This window comes from Pezoporus flaviventris, unplaced genomic scaffold (genome assembly GCF_033815535.1).
Source record: "Pezoporus flaviventris isolate CSIRO_AGI_PZ_B2104156 unplaced genomic scaffold, CSIRO_AGI_Pfla_v1 ptg000005l, whole genome shotgun sequence".
NCBI lineage: Eukaryota > Metazoa > Chordata > Aves > Psittaciformes > Psittacidae > Pezoporus > Pezoporus flaviventris.
Window position 1 is genome coordinate 12763684 of NW_026892553.1, and position 17349 is coordinate 12781032.

The following is a 17349-nucleotide window of genomic DNA, read 5'->3' on the forward strand; positions in this document are numbered from 1 at the left end:
CGTGTACCACAGATTCCACGTAGAATTGCTAAGTGACATCAACTCATATTACAGTAGGGTTTCTTTTATTTTAAACTACTTATCTCATGACAATTTCCATTGTAAGTGTTACTGGTTCTGCAATGCCTCAGCTTTGAGAAGACTGGAACTGACCTCACAGTTACTCTTTAAGTGTCCTGCCTTTGTTAGGCAGGTGAGCAGAGTAACTCAGCTTAGTGCCTGCTTAGTTATGCTAACTGTCCCCCAAATAAGAAGTAGGTAAAACACAAGAGAACGATTAGTCTAATTACCAGGACAAAACTGTTTTCGGGGGTGGTCTCTCTTCCCAATTAACAAGTGACAGGACAAAGAGGAAACGGCCTGCAGCTGCACCAAGGGAGATTTAGATTGTGTATTAGAAACAACGTCTTCACGCAGAACGTACTCAGGCATTGGAACAGGCTGCCCAGGGCAGTGCTGGAGTCGCCATCCCTGGTTGTGTTCACGCACCGTGTAGAGGAGGCCCCTCAGTAACATGGGTCAGCGGTGGCCTTGGCAGTGGTGCGGAACAGTTGGACTCGATGATCTTAAGTGTCTTTTCCAACCAAGCTGATTTCTATGATTGTGCTGACTGTTCTAACTATAAGCTTGTGTGCAACTATTCAGCATGAGTAATGTGCTCAGCATTACACAATACAGAGAAAAAAAGCTAGCAGAAACTACTGAGATCCATGCTTGGAAAAACAAGAACCACAAATTTTATATCTAGTTAAGTTTTCTATATTGGCTGTATGAGATTGCTTTGGGTTCATGCAGGTAAGAAAACAGAGCCACACACAGCCTAGGCACAACTCCTGATTTGAACTGGGAAGGTGCTCAGTGATGGGCAGAAGCAGGGAACATTTCAGAACGCTCTAAACCACACGAAACACCACCAGTGGCAGCCACGTTGCTTCTGTTTGCACTGCCACACAAGCTTGGTGTCCTCAAGATAAGGCACCCTGCAGCCATGTGGGCAAATGTACATTTATCTTGGAAACCATAGACTCCCTTGCGTACAACTCGGCTTCCTGAGCGCAGAACTGATGAAGATAGAACAGACCAGCTGGGGTGGCTCTGTGAAGAACGTGGCGGCTGGGCCCCGGTTACCACCTTTTGAGGGCCTGCCATTAACAGGACAGGACAGCGAGGAGACACTGCAGGCGGTTAATGCATTATTTTTATAAAGACTGAACTTTGCCTCAGCTTAACAATCATTTTCTAATTACTTCTGTGCTCCGAGGCAGAGGACACCCGGCCCCACTCGTGTGTGCCCGTGTGAGACCGAACCCGCCTCTGGAGCCGCAGCTCTCGCTCCTTTTTAGGCTGTCCGCCCGCCTCGGTCATCCGATCCTGCCCCGAGAGCGCAGCCAGCAACTGGGCCGCCTCCCCCCTCCCGCGGCCGCGCACGGGCCGGGGCTGGGGCTGGGGCTGGGGCAGGGTTGGGTCTGGAGACGGAGCCGCTGCCGCCCCGCCCCGCCCCGCTCCGCCCCGCTCCCCTCAGGCGGCCGCACTCGCGAGCGGGCGGGAGTGGGCACGGGACGCGCGCACGCTCGCGCATGCGCGGCACCTTGTTTACCCCGCTCGGCGCGGCCCTGCCCGCGGCCCGCCGGCAGGTGTCGCCCCACGCCCAGGAGAGCGGGCGCCGCTCGGTGGCCGCCAGGTGGCGCCTGCGGCCTCCATTCGGTCGCGAGCCGCCGAGCAGCGAACACCCCAAACAATCCCCAGCGCCGCCGCCAAATTAAACAACCTGCCCGCGCCCCGCGCTGCCCCCCGCACAGCCCCCGCCGCCGCCGAGCTTCCGCGACGGGCCGGGCCGGGCGCGCAACCGGCAGCCGGGCCGCGGGTATAGGAGCGGAGCTACGCGCCTGGGCCTCCTCGCTGCCTACGCCGACACTGGGCAAGGTAAGTTAGAAAATGGCGGCGAAGCTTCTGGAAGTTTGGAGGGGGGACTCGGGATCGCGGTGCGTGGTTGCGGAGAGAAGCCGGGACGGGGCCCGCGGTCCCCGGGCCTGCGAGGACGGCGCGGGGCGCTAGGCCGGCTGGCCACAGGGACTCCGCGCAGCCAAGATGGAGGACGGCGGGGCCGAGCCGCGAAAACACTCCAGCCCCCCGCTTCCCCACCCCCCCTTCCCAGCGCGCCTCGGCGGGGAGGGGGGAAGCGAGCGGGAGCGCGAGTGAGAGAGCGAGAGGGCGCCGAAAGCGGCCCCCGCTGCCCGTCCGGAGCCCCGTGCCTCCTGCCCAGAGCCGGCCGCGGGCAGGCTGGGCCCAGTGCGCGGAGAGCTAAAATGGAGAACCACCTTCTCCTCCTCCTCCTCCCCCCTTCTCCCGAGCCGAGCGGGGGCTGCTGGCAAGATGGAGGACTCGGGCATTGTGTGTGCGGGGTGTGTGTGTGTGGGCAAGCCGGGCCGGGCCGCCCGGAGAGTGCGGAGGGAGGGGACGGGGATCGGAGCCGCCGCGGACGGAGCGGGCCGCGCTCGGCGGGGCAGAGCTCTGGGCCGCGCGGCACGCAGGAGAAAATGGTGGGGCGGCTGCCGGTGCCCCGGGGTCGGGTGTCGGAGGAGGCCGGGGAGAGGGAACTCCCAGCCCTGACAGCGCTCGCTCGGGCTCCCTTGACCCTCCTTCCCGCTGCCCAGCAGCTCGGCTCTTCCTGCCAGCCCGCGCCTGGCGGCTTCTCCTCGGAGGGAAGTGCCGAGGGACCGGAGTCTCTCTCCTCCTCTTCCCCGTCTCGGCTGAGCTGGTGCAGCTCCGGCCGCCCCTTCCCGAGTGACGGGGCCGAAAGGAGCGAGCTTCCTCGGCCCAAGTGAGGACGTAGGGACTGACCTGCGCCTCTCCCCCGCTGCTATTCGCTGGCTCCTTCGAAAGAGCTGGCGACCCCCACCCCACCCCTGGCGCCCTGCTCGGGGAAGGCCTTTGTGGAGCGAGTGTTCCCCTCCGAGTGACTTTGGGCGAGCTCTTGGGCGGCTGCCCGCCGAGAGGAAGAGTTGTGGCCGTTTCTGTTCGGCTTGTTTTATTTATTTCTTTTGGTAAAGAAAGGGCGCTTGCCAACTTGTGCCGGGGACGCCCGGTGCCGGGAGCCGCGTGTTGCAGGAACCCCGCTGGGCTCTCGCCGGCCCCGGTGGGGGAGGGGGGGAAAGGAGGAGGAGGAGGAAGAAGAAGAATGCTTCTTACTGGGGGGTTTTGGCGCCACTTTTGTTTTAGATAGTGCTTCTCTACCCCCTCCTCCTCGGCACGCACTGAACTGAGCTGAACCCTGCCCAGGTAGGAAGCGAGAGCTTTCCTGGTGTTACTCCTTTTCTGGGCGCTTATTTTCTCTACACAGATTAAAAATACACAGTTGTTGCCGTGGTTAGGGACTTAGAGGGACAGGGAGGCGGTGGACGGGAGGAGAGCGGCGGCAGATGACTGGGCCGGGCTGGGCGGCCCCGGGTTTCGGGTGTCCTTTCCCTGCCCGGGTGCCGGTGCTGCCGGGTGCCAGCCCCGCCGCTCTGCCTCCATCGCCGATAGTGTCGTAGAGCCTGTCCCGTCCCATCGAAATCCTGGACCGACCGACTTCAGAATGAATTATTTTCCTTTCTTTTCTCTCCCCGAGCACGGGGAGCGAAGGCGCTGGGCTCCCTCTTTGGCTGCTTTTTATTGATTTATTGCACTGGGCCGGCTCGGGTCTCGCTGTTGTCTTCCCACGGGATGCGGTGTCTGGAGTTAACACAAAGTTCCGATGTCCACCGAGTCCGGTGCTGTAGTTACTGCGTGTGTTTGGTGTTTATTTAATGACTTTTCGGCAGCCCGGCACCACTGCTACCTTCCCCCCCGTGCCCCCCTCGCTCTTCCCGTGTGCTTCCCGGAGCCACACCCTGGCGTGTCCGGTCTTCTCCGCCGTTGCGACCCGGCGTTCCCCCGCCTCCCGGCGTGCCCGGAGGTAACCCGCGGGGCCGGGCCCGCGCTGCCGTGTTCGTCGGTGGGGCGAGGAGGGGCCATGGCAGCGCGGCGGGCCCGCCGGGGAGGGGAGTCGGGTTACCGAAGTGCGTCACAGGCGGCCCCGACGGGGCCTGCTCCGCCGCCTCGGGCCGCCGCCCCACCTGCCGCCTATTGGCCCGCGCCCCCGCGGGAGGCGGTGGCTTCCTCCGGGGCCCGACGGGGTTCCGTTTACCGCGGGGGAGCTGGGGCGGCCCGAGACGTGCGGGGAGCGGCGGCGAAGGTCACCCTCCGCCTGCAGCTCGCGGCCGCGCCGTCCCTGTTCGGCTGGGTTTTTTTGGAAGGGCAAGGCAGGAGAACGCCTTCTGGGTCTCTTCCCTGGACAGCCGTCTGTACGCGGTCCGGGAGTTTTGTCGAGTCTTGTTCTAAATGGAACTAGAGTTCCTGGCACGTCTCGCAGCAAGATGTTCTTCAAGCATAGTCCCAGTGCTAACTGTGGGCAGTTCAGTCTCGATTTGTGACTGATGATTTCTTTCTCATTTATAATGTTTGGTCATTTGAAATTACTTCTTTTTAATATTCTTTTTCCCGAAGTACTTTGTTTATCCACATATTATTATTCCTGGAGTGTTTGTCTACTATTGAGCTGTCCGGGACTTACATAATACCTATGTGCAGGCGGATTGGTTATGTGCAAGTAAATAAACACCACGAGTGACTGTGCAGTTGGCAGACATTAATCTCTCTCTACCTGATATTACTTGCTCATTATACACCACTTTTCATTTTTTGGCTAAATCTTGGTGGTGATCAGTTGCAAAATCACAATGCCGCAGTTCTCGTATGGGGGCTTTTTGCTGGGTAACACTGTATTTTCCCTTATACCCATGATGACAGTTTAATTACACAATGAAGCAGAGTGTGAGAAGTCATCTGCTATTCTGGTAGCATAAACCTTCAGCAGCAGAGCTGAACGGGTGGGAATCCCCATCCCGTTCTGGTTAATTAAAGGCTAAGAATGCTTCAAAGTTATACAAAGAAAAGTTGGCATTAACTCCGATATCTGACAGATAGATCTTGCTCTGATCTAGCGGAGGGCTCGTGTGGGTGGTGCTTAGCAAAACCAGTGACATTTAATGGCGTCATCTACAGGTGGGTTTTATGCAACCCATGAGGGAAACTCGTAAATTTCTGTTAGTTGTATTAACTGTGCACTTAACATTGGATGTTGTATCGGCTTAAATTCAAACAAAGGCGTGGAAGTATGGCATGGGAGAAATTCTTCAGTCTTCCTGTGAAACTTCCTAGTGCTCAGATATTCCCCAGGTTATGTGCTTAAGCCAGAATTCAATTTTTGGAGCTTTTTTTCAGCCATTTACAGTTTTTTATTGCAGTTTCAGGAAGATAATACTGATTAAAGTCAATAAGCAGTGTAAGGATTAGTTAAACTTGTATTTAAGAACATCAGTTAAAATTTACACACAGATCTTTTAGACATAACGTTTTGATGTTTTGCAACCAAAAGCTGAAAATTACTGGGATATTTTAATGTTGTTGGGTTTTTTAATTTTTTTTTTTAAATGGGTTCTGTGAAATGACAAAAAATTGGTAGGTTCATAACTTATTTAAAATACTTGGTTTAAAAATGGATTGTGCTCCTTGGAAGAGCATTCCATCTTTAAAATAGTATTCAATTAGCTGGCTGTTAATGTAACTCAGATTCCATAAATATGTCACATTCTAGCTTTACGTGTTAAAGTCTTTAAAGGCATAAATATGCGCAATGAAATAATTTCTGCTTGGAAGGAGTGTAAATAGAATTGTCAGTGAAATGCTCTCAAAGTTTCATTTTGTTTCAGTATAACTTATGAACAGCCACTGATTTTTTATTTTTTTACGTTTTAAGTAATGTAGACAGCTTCTCTTGAATATTACATGCTACTACAGTCTCCTGTAGAAAATAGCTGCAGGCAACTAACCACTTGAAAGTGTGTGCTCCTGTTGGTGGGAGCAGCTATGTTAGATTTAGTCAAATCATGAAATAATGTTAGCACATCAGAACATGATGAACTTTTTTAATTAGATTGCTCTCTGTCACTTATGGTTCAAATTTAGAATGATTTGAGAATCCTCAATTTGTCATTTTCATTTGTGGTGTTACTGTCTCAGTTGTTTTGCTGCAGGCAAATACAGGAAAGATTCAGTTTTCTGGAACTTGTGTTGCCAGCATAAACAGGTTGTATGTTTTACAGAAGCCTTAAACACTTTGGTTGCTTATTTTCACTAAATGAATCCCCAAAAGTAAGGAAATATTTCTGTTGGTTAGTCATGCTTCTCGGTTGTGTTATTGAAATGCTGTGTTTTGTTGAATGACGTGAGGTTTGGAACTCAGTGTGATCTCTGCCTTCAGTGTGACCATTTAATCTCTGATTCGTTTGAAAATTTAAGAGAATATTGTAGGTGTGAATTTCCAAAATACAGTAGTGGTGGGTTTGGGTTTTATTTGATGGTGGTTTTTTTTTTTTTGTGTGTGTGTTTGAAGAATTAAGAAAACATATTGGAAAAGGAATGTGTTGTAGATTGTGTCTCTTTCAGATAGATGGTAGAATTTCATATAGAAGCTTTATCTGCTTCAGTATTTGTCTTGTAATGGAAAGAAGTGATTGAAAGCATCCATCAACTTAACACTTTAATACTCTTAAATAAGCGCTGCTCACTTTCTCAGTAGCACTTAAACACTTCACATTCTGAAAGCTTCACCTTCCTTTTATGTAAGAATCATTGACAAGAAGAAGAAGTGGTAACTTAGTCCTTGCGGAACAGGGGTGAACGGGGAATTGGAGTTTTAGGTTGGAAAATACGAAGCTTATATACAACAAATGACTGGAGGGATGGAAAAGCTCTTTCCTGTATGCATCACAAAACTTAAATGGTGGCACCCAGGGTTATTGCACTGGTTTAGGTTCAACAGTATCCAACGTTTTAGATCATCTCCACTTGTAAAGTCAAAGGGTAAGTAAAAATGGGAGTTCTTCATGGTCCCATAGCTCTTCTGGTGCTAGTAGTCCTGTGGTTTGGTCTGCTCTGGTCCTCTTCGTGCCTCCCCACCCTGTTGTAATGTTGGCTGTGGACAGAGGTGAAATTAAATGGGGCTACAAGCAGAAAAAATGTCCCGGTTAAGATAGCAGAGTCCTTCCTGCCAGGAAGGAGCTTATTTATAGTGTGGCAAGTCACTTGTTATGGTCTGTTCAGGTTTGGGCTTCTTCTGGAGCAGGTCTGGGTTGGTTGTGGTTTGTCGTGGCGTTATTCTCTTTTGCCCTTGCCCCTGCACCACAGGGGGCGCTGCGGAGGCATTTGAAGGGTGTTTGTGGGAGAGCCATACTTGGAGGCCAGTGCATGGAGGTAGAAGGACATGGATTTCTGATTTTGGTAAAGGAAATTTGTGAGGGAGGAGCTTTTGGTAACTTTGGCAGTATTACATCAGCATAACTGAAGCATTTGTGTTTTCTAAAAGACTGTTTTCTGGAGTAAACCATTTAAAACTATTGCACCATTCTGTGAACAGATTTCATGTTTGAAGATTAGTCCAGTGACTTCAGTTGGCTTTTTATATTAGGGTAAAAAAAAAAGTGCTCTCAAGAAGTTTTATATGGTTGTGATTTAAGGGTAAGCCTTGAAATCTGATGAGACTTCTAACAAGGTCAGGTATTTACTTACGGGTGGTACAGTGAAAACTTCTGTTTTGAGAGTTGGAGATTAAAATGTACTTTTTTAATCTGTTGTTTTAATTAGAATTAATTTTTTCAAGTTTTCCCGTATTGGAGTTTTTAAGAATCTGGTGAAGTTGGATTTTTTTTGAGGTGGTAGAGCGGGAGAATGAATATGGTGTAAGAGAAACTTGTGAAGATGGTTAGATCACCACAAACAAATGTAGGGCTAATGCTGAATTGTTCGAGTTGGGAAGCTTGAGGGGCTATTGTCTGACTGGCTTCTATCTTGAGGAAGATATTTCACTGTTCACATATCAGTACAAAAAACTCTGTTGTCTTTGTTTGATCCTATCAGGTTGATGGCTGGGTTCACAAAGAAGAGTCCAAAATTTCTTGGGTTATGGCATTGCAATAGTTCACAGAGTGCTTTAGTGCTTTTTAGTATCTGTATCTCTAAGTATTGCATTATTAAGAAAGTCTCAGACCTGTGAGATCTTGGGTGAAAAAGGGAAAGTAAGGCATTTCTTTCCTTGCAGCTCACAAACATTTTTGTGCAACTAGTCAGATCTGAGGAGAGATCTGGCACCAAACTTTTGAGATACCGATATGGGGAAGCTTGATCTCCCAAGATAACCCCTTGGCTTTCATGTGTCAGTTTTTCCTGGCCTTTATTGGCTCCACAGTAAATACAGTGGCATTTCAGGAAGTATGGAGGAGCACAGGCACAGGCTGTTTTTAAACTTCTTTATGCTAGTTTGAGTCAGAAGTGAAGGATGTATTGAACTGCATTTGTATGCAGTTACATCTTATCTTATTGTAACTTAAGAGGAAAATCAAGTTAGCTGATCTGTAGCTGCTTTGTCCACATACTCCCTTTATGTCCAGGCATGCACTCTGTTGCCTATTCTGTACATCTTTTGGTTGTGTAACTAGCTCCAACCTCCCCCTCTGGAGGGCTTATTTTAATAAAGGAATAAAATTAGAAGAGCAAGTAAAAGTAAGAAGATTGGCATATATTGGAGGGTAGATTGTGATCTGTGATTGAGAAGTTAATCACAATGCCCACCTAGAAAAAAGTATCTAGAGATGACTGTGTTGGTTGGTGGGTTTTGGGTTGTTTTTTTTTTTTTAGGTAAATGACTGTTTTATTTTCTTACAGTTCTGAATCTGACGGCATATTAGTTCTGCCCTTACACAACCTTTTGTACATCTTTACTTCACTATGCTTTTATTTCAGTAAAGGTTAGTCATTGGATTAGCATGAAGGAGTATGTGTGGCACTTAGAAGTCAGTGAAAGAATATTTGTTTTCTACAGCAGTTTTTTGTTAGAGCTTCTGTGTTGTGGCTTGGAAAGTATTTTTATGTCTCTTCCCATTGTTCTAGTGTTGATAGGGCAAGCCAGTAACATCTTGCTTACATTTTGGAAAAGGTCTCAAGTGTTTCATGTTGCCATGTAATACAGATGTCTCCGTGCAGTGGTCTACAGCAATAATTACAGCTGGAGTCCAAATTTCAGGGTTTTCTACTAGCAAAATAATGAAAAGAAATCAAATATACTGATATTTCAGAAACTACAAAATACTTCCGAACCACTTAAAAAGGAAGCAACAAACCTTAAGAATGTGTGTTTTATTTAGTTGGGATCCCATTCCAAAATTGGCTTCAAGTTGCTGCCAAGGTTTGGTGAAATGCTGCTTGACTTCTCTCCAGCATGTGAGCTTTGTATGATCTGCAGGACAAGTAACCGTACCTGCAGCTTCACCCTTCCCCATAATACCCCATTCCCACCTAGTGACAGTGTCATTTAGTACACACGCTTGTCAGTTTGATGCTTTCTGGGAAGATGTGGTGATGTACATGTAGTCACGCAGCAGAGAGGTCTTAATACAGTTATTTTCGCATTGCTTAATAATACGTGTGATCTGCCTAGAAAGATAGGAATATTTTTGATTTGGAGGTAATGTTGCAGTTCTTGGTTATGGCTGAAATTGATTTTTTTTTTTTTTTTTTTTACTTAATGTGGGATTTCAGCCTAAGTGGTTCTTTTTGTGTTTGTTTGTTTTTTAGTAAATAATATCTTCCTTGTAGCATCTCATCTGGGGAAAAAAAAAGATTGCCCTTTGTCTGCAAATAAAAATAAGCTGTTAAAGATAAGGCTTCCCTGTCTACTTTGTTACTGTTACCTGTTATTCCTTTGGGTAAAACTCCCAGTTCTTCCCTTAAGAAAGATCAGCTCTGGAAATCTGGACCATAGCAAATCTTAGTAAGCAGATAATATGCAAGTAGTATAATTGGCTGATTTTATTTGTCAGAGTGTAATATTCCAGCAGGGAGTGTTGCGTATGAGGAGAGCTTGTATGATGTAGGGGGTGTCAGTATTTAAGATGCGTATTTTCCTTTTTTTATGTGTTACTTTATTATCTTACTGCAGGCAGTTGACTGTATAGATAACTGAAGTTACTGCAACACCAGTGTAAGTAGTAAATGTCAGGAACACAGTTTTGTAATCCATGTAGCGTGCATTTGAAGTGTCTAGTTTTTAATTTGGAGGGGATTTTAGGACATGAGTCTCTGGAATAAGTTATTCTCTATAGGTGTGGGTATAGTGGCCAAATAATTTGAGTAGTAAGGTGGTACATCCTGAATTACTTGCAGTATTTGTCATTTCACTTCTGATCTTCTTAGAAACAGGGAAGTGATTAACTAGGATGATTTTTCCAAGGGAGAAAACTGCAGAAACTTGATAAAAACTTTTCTTAAACTGGGACTGTGCACTGGTGGTCGTTCCCATAAGGCAGTGCTGTGCGTATGGCAGAAAGGCAGGAGACAGAATTGATACAGGCTGTTGTATCTTGATTTAAGGTAAAGGATATGATTTAGTTGGAAAGGGAAGACTTTGATGTTCATAATTTAATTAATTCTTATTCTTCTCCTACTGTCCATGCTCAAGCTTAACAATCATGTCTATGACCAGGTCTTGCAAATAAAACTTGCTTCCCTAAGCATTTACCTGTTCACTTTCAGTGTCGTTCTGTACCAGTGAAAACTATTCCTTCTTTCAGTTTTTGTATTTAAGCACTGATATTTTTATTCCTCCTCATAAGTATTATTTCTAGAAATTTACAGTTCATTTGAAACTATGGTAACCAGAAAGGAGAGCTGCGCAAGTATCTCTCTGGCATCTGTGATACAGGTCTGTTGTTACTTGCCTAATAAACAGTTGGCCAAAAAAAGGTGAAGCTGGCTTTTGTGTATTGATTTACCAAACACAGAAATGGTTTATTAAGGCAAATACTTCAGTGGTAATGGATTTTTTTTTTTTTTTTTTCATGTGTTGCAAGGTTACATTTTTTTTCTCCAATATTCCGTGTTTCAGCTGCTTTTGTTTTATTAGGTGGGCTTCCATTTGACTAGTTTTGATAAGCTGTATTTTCAAAACTGATGCATTTATATTGGTATTTGTTTATTTTTTAGATGTTTATGAATCGAAAAGCATTGTGAATGTAGCTGTGTGTGTATCCTGTATTACTACTCTACTGTGAAATAGAGCAGATTTTGTAAACTAGAAGACCTGTGGCCTGACAGTTGAGACATAATCAGAAAAATCAGCCTTTAGGCATTTTGTTTCTCTTGCTGTATTGCATTGTCTTTCTGGTTATACTGCTCAATTTCTATTCAGCAATGCAGTGTTTTTATGGAAGTTAATAAAACTGTGTACTTACAAGAGTGTATATTAGTGCTTCAGACCAGTAACTGCTGGCAAGCAAAAATATTCTAAGGTGGCACAGGAGAGGATGTATACATCAGTATGATATAAAAATGTCAAAAACATTTTTAGAAACTTTAACTACAGTAACACTGGATAGAAGAAAATACCGTAAGTCATCCTCTTCATGTACAGGAGGTCAGGTATTAAGATTCTTCATATTCCCTCCCAAATGGAAGAACAATCTCTGCAGAACGAAATTCTTGGTTTGTATCCCCTTGGCACAAAAAGGAAAAAAACTTCGGTGAAGCATACCTTGCATTCAGAACTGGTTAGGGAAGTTTTGTTTACCGAGAGGATTTATGCATTCTTGCATAATCCTACAAATGGGCTTAGTTTTCCCCTATCTCCAATGAAAAGCATGGAAAAATTGTAGTGGTTCTTTTGGATGCAGGAGTGAGTCTGTGTTGTTGGTAGCTTGGGGATTTAAGAAACTTACTGAAGTTTTTCAGTTCTTCACAGTAAGGACTATTTGACAGTATAAGAATATAGAATTGAGGGGCATTGCCTCTTTCAGCATTTGAAGTGTCATATCAGTTGCCTGGTCCAACAGTAGTGGCAGTTTTTTCCACAACTGTAGGTCTAGGAAAATGAAACTTGATCCCTCCTGTGGTCTGCTACTTTTCTACCTGATCTTACTCTTAAAACCTACTTGGGCAATATGCCAGTTCCAGAGGCAGTCCTCTGATCTTTGTAGTTACCTGTTTTGTTGTTGTCCTCTGCCTTCTCCCCCTCCCAAAATACTGCATAGGCTGTCAATTAGAGCTCGGCAAAGAATTCAAGACTGCTGGTGATTAACATTAATATATGCTGGCAGGAAGATAATGTACATTTTTCTTTGGTTTTGGTTTACATGCTAGTTAGAAGTTTTGCAGGTATTAAGTGGAAGGGGTTATGGAGGGTTTAGGAATGGTTGTAGAAGTTTCCTCCCTTCAAGATTTCCCTCCAGCTTTAGCATGGTTAATCAGATGCTGTTGTCAAAACCCTGTTAGACCTCCTCCTTCAGTTGGACGCTTACCAGCCTGTTGTGGTTAGATCTTATTATAAGCCTTTGCACTCTTGAGTTTTCCATGGTTTATGGAAGCTGCACTGCCAGTTCTATACGTGAGGTCTTTATCCTGTTTTACAGAATGTGGACCATTCTGTGCAATGATCTTCAGGCCCATTCCTCTCAACTTATCTCCCTCATAGCTTCTGAGTTTCTGGGGGCATGCTGAGGCTATGGGTCTCATCTCCAGGAGTACCTGACGGATAAGCCAGACATATCCTTTTTCATGAAATATTAATACTGTCCTTTAGAGATCCTGAGAAATAGGCCAGATAATGCTTGAACAATTTGCTTGCCCCTCCTCTCCACTTTAGGCTTAGTTCAGAGCATTTTGTTTTCTTCCTCTTTCGGAAGAAGACTTGCAGAGTGATTTTTATGATGTGGAATCTTCTGATTTTTTCCAACTAGCTGAGAAGATGCTGGCTTCCTTAGGTGTTTTGGAAAGGCTTTACTGTTGATCGATCAGAAACTATTGCTCAGTTCCTCACCATTGTACAAGTCAGGTCTGGGGAAACTCATCTGCTGTAGGCAGAAGCTATGATTTGTTGAAAATAAGCTCCCATAGAATCATAGAATAGAATCATAGAATAGTTAGGGTTGGAAAGGACCTTAAGGTCATCCAGTTCCAACCCGCATGCCATGGGCAGGGACACCTCACACTAAACCATATCACCCAAGGCTCGATCCAACCTGGTCTTGAACACTGCCAGGGATGGAGCATTCACAACCTCCCTGGGCAACCCATTCCAGTGCCTCACCACCCTAACAGGAAAGAATTTCTTCCTTATATCGAATCTAAACTTCCCCTGTTTTAAGTTTTAACCCATTACCCCTTGTCCTATCACTACAGTCCCTAATGAAGAGTCCGTCCCCAGCATCCTTATAGGCCCCCTTCAGATACTGGAAGGCTGCTATGAGGTCTCCACGCAGTCTTCTCCAGGCTGAACAGCTCCAACTTCCTCAGCCTGTCTTCATACAGGAGGTGCTCCAGTCCCCTGATCATCCTCGTGGTCCTCCTCTGGACTTGTTCCAACAGTTCCATGTCCTTTTTATGTTGAGGACACCAGAACTGCACACAATGCTCCAGGTGAGGTCTCACGGGAGTACAGTAGAGGGGCAGGATCACCTCCTTTGACCTGCTGGTCACGCTCCTTTTGATGCAGCCCAGGATACAGTTGGCTTTCTGGACTGTGAGTGCACACTGCTGGCTCATGTTCATTTTCTCATCAACCAGCGCCCCCAAGTCTTTCTCCGCAGGGCTGCTCTGAATCTCTTCTTTGCCCAACCTGTAGCTGTGCCTGGGATTGCTCTGACCCAGGTGTAGGACCTTGCTTAAACTTCATGAGGTTGGCATCAGCCCACCTCACAAGCGTGTCGAGGTCCCTCTGGATGGCATTCCTTCCCTCCAGTGTATCAGCCGAACCACACAACTTGCTGAGGGCGCACTCAATCCCACTGTCCATGTCAGCGACAAAGATGTTAAACAAGACCGGTCCCAACACCGATCCCTGAGGGACACCACTCGTTACTGATCTCCAGCCAGACATTGAGCCATTGACCACAACTCTTTGCGTGCCAGTTCTTTATCCACCGAGTGGTCCATCTATCAAATTGATGTCTTGTGGGACAGCGTCAAACACTTTACACAAGTTCAGGTAGATGGTGTCAACCGCTCTACCCCTGTCCATCAGTTCCATAGCCCCCATCATAGAAGGCCGCCAAATTGGTCAGGCAGGATTTCCCCTTAGTGAAGCCATGCTGGCTGTCACCGAGCACCTTGTTGTTTTTCATGTGCTTTAGCATGCCTTCCAGGAGAATCTGCTCCAAGGTTTTGCCAGGCACGGAGGTGAGACTGACTGGTCTGTAATTCCCTGGGTCATCCATTTTCCCTTTCTTGAAAATGGGGGTTTTATTTCCCTTTTTCCAGTCATCGGGAGCTTCACCTGACTGCCACGATTTTTCAAATATGATGGCCAGTGGCGTAGCAACTTCATTTGCCAGCTCCTTCAGGACCCATGTGAATAATCAGACTGACAGCTACAGCGTGCTTTGTGAATTTGTAGCCTGATCAGAAATACTAGATCAGGGAAAAGCCACATATACAGAACTTTGAGTTTTGTAAATTGTTTTAGGTTGTACAGAGGATTTTAGAGATTGGGGTTGTTCAGTGTCCATTTATATAAGCCCTGTCAGAACTGGAGTTACTTCTTTGGTGTTGAATTTGGGGCACGGCAGTGAGCATTGCTACTGGGCATTAGTTCTCCCCAGTTTTGCGGGTGCTTCTTAGAAGGACTGGTGTGACTATAACTGCAGTTGCCTGAGTGCTCTGTTTCTCCTTAACTGCTGTTGAAACGTTTCTGTGGGACTTCCCTGCTTGGAGGCATGCCAAAATGAGTGTGTGGGAAGACTTAATACTTGCTACTTACATAGCATTTTGTATGTTCAAAGTCTTCAGCAAATATTAACTAATCTTTATTTAACATTTGAGTCCAATTTCTGTCAGAATAAATCAGTAACAGCCAGTTATGACCTCTGCTTTTTCTGATGTCAAAAGAATGAAATGCTCAAACTGGAGTGGTTAAGAATAATATTTATCATCTTATTAACATACCATTTTTGTCACTCTACCCTTCTGGCTTACTGTGGTGTAGAGAAAAGTTATGAATAGAGTATAGTACTACTCTTCAGGAGGTCCGCGTGTTATAGGATACTGACTGCTGGGAAGAATGGCATTTCGTTCATCTTGTGTGTGATATTTCAAGCTTTTCTGTGCTAATTTTTGTTTTGTTATATTACGGTTTATTTCTTTCCATTCTGGGGAACCATACCATATTTGTAACAAGTAATGCTGAAATTCTGAGCTAGCTTCTTCAGAACAGGCATTCATCTGAAAACATAGTTTTAATTTGAAGATTATTTTAATTACTTACTGTATACATGTATTAAAAAGTTGCTAAGTTTTTTTCCCTGTGTTCTGGCATTATAAATGGTAGTTTTAACTGGTATTTATTAAATATAAGTCATGTGACAAAATCATTAAGCTGCTAGTGTTTAGACTAAAGTGAGGGTCTGGCAGCACCAGACCCAAAGCAGCTTTCACTAGGATCCAGTATGCTGCTTTAAAAGTTAGTCTTACATTGGTTTTTGTGTACGTTGCTGATCAGCAGTAGGTGACCAGTGTGTTGTATGGAGCTATTTTGCTGCAGCGGTGTCTGAAAAATCAGCATACGGATTTAAACCAAACAGATTTATAATTCATAAAATTGCTCCTTTTGAGTGCCAGTTTTCACAGAAATTTGTGTAGTTGTACAACTTAACTTGTATTATCCCGATTTTCTACTGCTTGTTTCTCTTCAAAAGAGATTGTAAAATACTTTTTTCTTCAGGTAGTTTACAACTGTAATATGCATGAACTTAAAAATGCATGTCTTTGCCAATTGCATTGGATATGTTTTCATACTATACATCTTTTTAAAGAGAGGCTTCAGCAGTTCTGAAGATTTTGTCATTCTAACATTTCCTTAGGGAGTTAAACTGAAAAATTTGCAAAACAGGCTTGCACGGTAAATTTCATGCTGGTCCACAAATGGACTAATAGGAAGAAATACTGAGTTCAGGACCACCTTAGTGTAGGTGGGGTGCTGGCTTTAAAAGAACCGGGGCTGGCCTGAATTCTCTTCTGCTATGTTGTGTAGCATCTTGGAGAAAAACAAGGTGAAGGGGAGTGAAGTGGTGGATAGTGCATATTGGTCTTAAACTTCCAGCTGAGAGTTGAAAGAGAAAATTCCCAAATGAATGTAAGAAATGGTCTGACAACAATATGTATTCTCATGGGAATGTGGAGTTTGCAAAATTTTGAGAACAGAATTTGGTGTCATTAGTAAGCAAGCTTGAATTGAGGCTTGTAACACATTAAAAGTTGACTGTAAATTTCAGAGAGAAAAAATCTGTAGTAGAAGGTCTGGTTTTTTACCTCCTGATAAGTTTTGTCTTTGCCCAAGGAGTTCACTGTTATGTATTATTTTGCTGTTGAGTTTTAGTTGATGAGTGGGTTTTGTTTGTTGTAAAGTTTTAGTACCTTTAGAAATTAATTGGCTCTGAGGCTTTTGACATTCACTAGGTGTGTAAAATGTAGCTTTTTAAGAAAAGTGATGGTGTACACAAATTAATAGCAGGCATAAGTATCCTAGTATGCAGGGCTGGGACTGTTCTATGAACTCTTCAGATTTTAGTTGAAAAGAAATAAAATTGTCTTTCTATTTGATTATCATCTGACACAATGGTAGTCAGAACAATTTGGGTATGAACACAATAAACAGAAATGCTCTTTGGTTGTTTTGTGGTAATAGCATGAGTTTTAGAAGCTACACAGATCAATGCAGAAAATCATTAGAAATAGAACTAGTTCTCATTATGTACTCTTAGAGTATTAGACTACTCAGTGGTGAGTGCTGTTTATGATTGAATAAAGCTAGTCCTGACTTCATAGAGAGTAATGGCAGATTCTAATCGCGTCTGATATGCTAAAGAAACATAGTAACAGTAATAGATTATAGGACCTAAATGAGTCCACTCTTGGCTGTACTTGGTAAAATGAGCTAGTGGTTCTTTTTGAGCAGGGATGTAACTGTTTCTGTCACATCTCTGCTGCTTTCATGGCTGTTTTATAGAAGGTTTAGGCAAAGGTGATCAACTGTTGGTTTACTAGAATATTTATTCAGATGCCACAAAACAGTTCTTAATTTTTGTCACTGAAAAAGCAGCATGTTGAGGCCAGGCTTTTATGTTACATAGCTGGCTCAGTAACACTTGGTGCTGGCATTTGGGTGCTGTACCAAAGATGCATCATAGCACTGTAGCCGGAGAAGATAAGCTAGATTTGGAGCAGCGT

At 45.1% G+C, this 17349-nt stretch overlaps 1 protein-coding gene across 6 annotated transcripts in view; it reads left to right on the top strand.

The window, feature by feature from the left end:
* Positions 1-1687: 1687 nt before the first annotated feature.
* STAG2 (STAG2 cohesin complex component) overlaps positions 1688-17349 on the top strand; it is a 77574-nt gene continuing 61912 nt past the window's right edge. For 3 of the 6 annotated variants that reach the window (XM_061446089.1, XM_061446092.1, XM_061446093.1), the window contains exon 1: positions 1688-1923. The gene's annotated coding sequence lies outside the window, so the exon portion shown is untranslated. Of the gene's footprint in view, positions 1924-3153; positions 3280-17349 lie in introns of those variants that run through there. The other 3 variants (XM_061446095.1, XM_061446096.1, XM_061446090.1) reach the window with 2 other exon arrangements.